The sequence below is a fragment of the Ascidiella aspersa genome, chromosome 5 (assembly GCF_963924565.1).
Source record: "Ascidiella aspersa chromosome 5, kaAscAspe10.2, whole genome shotgun sequence".
In the NCBI taxonomy this organism is placed as follows: domain Eukaryota; kingdom Metazoa; phylum Chordata; class Ascidiacea; order Phlebobranchia; family Ascidiidae; genus Ascidiella; species Ascidiella aspersa.
The window spans coordinates 9,896,615-9,899,114 of record NC_139451.1 but is presented as its reverse complement, the minus strand read 5'-3'; the positions used below and the strand labels follow the sequence as shown (position 1 = coordinate 9,899,114).

The following is a 2,500-nucleotide window of genomic DNA, read 5'->3' as shown; positions in this document are numbered from 1 at the left end:
TGCTCAATGTGTCCTGCAATTCACACTAATTCACGCAGCTAGCTGCGTCCTTCATCGACTCACGAGCCGAGTGATCCACCGCCAAGAGCCATCCACGATTGTTTCGCTCGCACAGTGCCTCGCACTAAAGGGTGACAAAATATACCGCGCCGAGCGGTCGGCCAGGCCGACGCTTGAAGCCGGAGCGCGCGGCATCGCGGCACTCGACGCGCAAACATTACCGGGTGACCGAATCGCCGGCCGGCGCGCCGCTCCTCGCGGGTCGGGCGCCGGGTAGCAAAAACTTTTTCTCTCGCTTGTCCGAGTTTCGCGTTCGCCGAAGCGTTTGCGAGACCGTTAATGATCCTTCCGCAGGTTCACCTACGGAAACCTTGTTACGACTTTTACTTCCTCTAAATGATCAAGTTAGATCGTCTTCTCGGACGCCGGCTCGACCGTTGCCGGCCGCGCCAGGTCCAATCGGAGGACCTCACTAAACCATTCAATCGGTAGTAGCGACGGGCGGTGTGTACAAAGGGCAGGGACGTAATCAACGCGAGCTAATGACTCGCGCTTACTGGGAATTCCTCGTTCAAGGGAAATAATTGCAATTCCCTATCCCTAGCACGACCGGGGTTCAGCGGGTTACCCAGACCTGTCGGCCAAGGCGAGCACATGCTGATCCGGTCAGTGTAGCGCGCGTGCGGCCCCGAACATCTAAGGGCATCACAGACCTGTTATTGCTCAATCTCGTGTGGCTAAACGCCACTAGTCCCTCTAAGAAGTTAGACGCCGACCGATTGGGTCGCGTAACTAGTTAGCAAGCCAGAGTCTCGTTCGTTATCGGAATTAACCAGACAAATCGCTCCACCAACTAAGAACGGCCATGCACCACCACCCACAGAATCAAGAAAGAGCTCTCAATCTGTCAATCCTCACTGTGTCCGGGCCGGGTGAGATTTCCCGTGTTGAGTCAAATTAAGCCGCAGGCTCCACTCCTGGTGGTGCCCTTCCGTCAATTCCTTTAAGTTTCAGCTTTGCAACCATACTTCCCCCGGAACCCAAAGACTTTGGTTTCCCGCAAGCTGCCGGAGAGGTCGTAAAACTAACGCCCCCCGATCGCTAGTTGGCATCGTTTATAGTCAGAACTAGGACGGTATCTGATCGTCTTCGAACCTCTGACTTTCGCTCTTGATTAAAGAAAACATTCTTGGCAAATGCTTTCGCAGTCGTTCGTCTTGCGCCGATCCAAGAATTTCACCTCTAACGGCACAGTACGAATGCCCCCGTCTGTCCCTCTTAATCATTACCTCGCGCTCCGAAAACCAACAAAATAGAACCGAGGTCCTATTCCATTATTCCATGCACCATTATTCAGGCGAATCGCCTGCTTTGAACACTCTAATTTTTTCAAAGTAAACGTTCCGGCCGCCGCCGACACTCAGTCAAGGGCACCGGCGGAGAACCGGAGGTGAGGCCAGGACGGCCAGTACACGCCTTGCGACGGACCGGCCGCCTGCGCCCAAAATCCAACTACGAGCTTTTTAACCGCAACAACTTAAATATACACTTTTGGAGCTGGAATTACCGCGGCTGCTGGCACCAGACTTGCCCTCCAATGGATACTCGTTAAAGGTTTTAAAGTGTACTCATTCCAATTACAGGGCCTCGTTTAGAGTCCTGTATTGTTATTTTTCGTCACTACCTCCCCGCGTCGGGAATGGGTAATTTGCGCGCCTGCTGCCTTCCTTGGATGTGGTAGCCGTTTCTCAGGCTCCCTCTCCGGAATCGAACCCTGATTCTCCGTTACCCGTAAGAACCTCGGTAGGCCAGTACCGTACCGACGAAAGTTGATAGGGCAGACACTTGAATGATCCGTCGCCGGTGCGAGACCGTGCGATCCGCAAAGTTATCCAGAGTCACCAAAGGTTGCGGGCCGAAGCCCGGTCGGTTTTTGGTCTGATAAAAGCACGCCTCCCGCGAGGTCGGCGCTTCACGCATGTATTAGCTCTAGCATTTCCACAGTTAACCACGTAAAACGTACGATCAAATGAACCATAACTGATTTAATGAGCCATTCGCAGTTTCACTGTACGAGAGCTCGTACTTAGACTTGCATGGCTTAATCTTTGAGACAAGCATATGACTACTGGCAGGATCAACCAGGTAGCTACTTTAGCGTAGCCCCGAAAGGCCGACGAAGGAGGCGCCGCTGATGCGGCGCCGTCGCTCGGTCGATGCGAAACCCGAAGGCTTCTCTCCGTTAAAATTTCGTTCTTTGCTCGGCTGCCCGAACTCAGAAAACCGTCACCGCCCGTCGCACCCGCCGGAGTAAGACTTCGTCGGCAGGCCTTTCGACCGCCACGTCGCCAACACCGGCGCGAGCGCAACGCACGCCAGACAACTTCGCCGAAGCGACCGCTCAGAACCCGACAAACTGACACTCGGCTCTTCGCGCAGCAGCAACATCTGCCCAGCGAGCCAATCGCCTTTTCACCGATTCTTTACTTGTCGAAGCTTG

At 54.2% G+C, this 2,500-nt stretch overlaps 2 non-coding genes across 2 annotated transcripts in view; both read right to left on the bottom strand.

Moving 5' to 3' along the window:
• LOC146142967 (5.8S ribosomal RNA) overlaps positions 1-90 on the bottom strand; it is a 154-nt gene extending 64 nt beyond the window's left edge. Inside the window, exon 1 of the ribosomal RNA XR_014500778.1 lies at positions 1-90. This exon is cut by the window's left edge and continues 64 nt beyond it. This is a non-coding gene — a ribosomal RNA (5.8S ribosomal RNA).
• A 247-nt stretch (positions 91-337) lies between these two features.
• Positions 338-2,148, bottom strand: LOC146142966 (small subunit ribosomal RNA). The gene has a single exon (XR_014500240.1). It is a non-coding gene; the product is annotated as a small subunit ribosomal RNA (ribosomal RNA).
• Between the last annotated feature and the right edge of the window lie 352 nt (positions 2,149-2,500).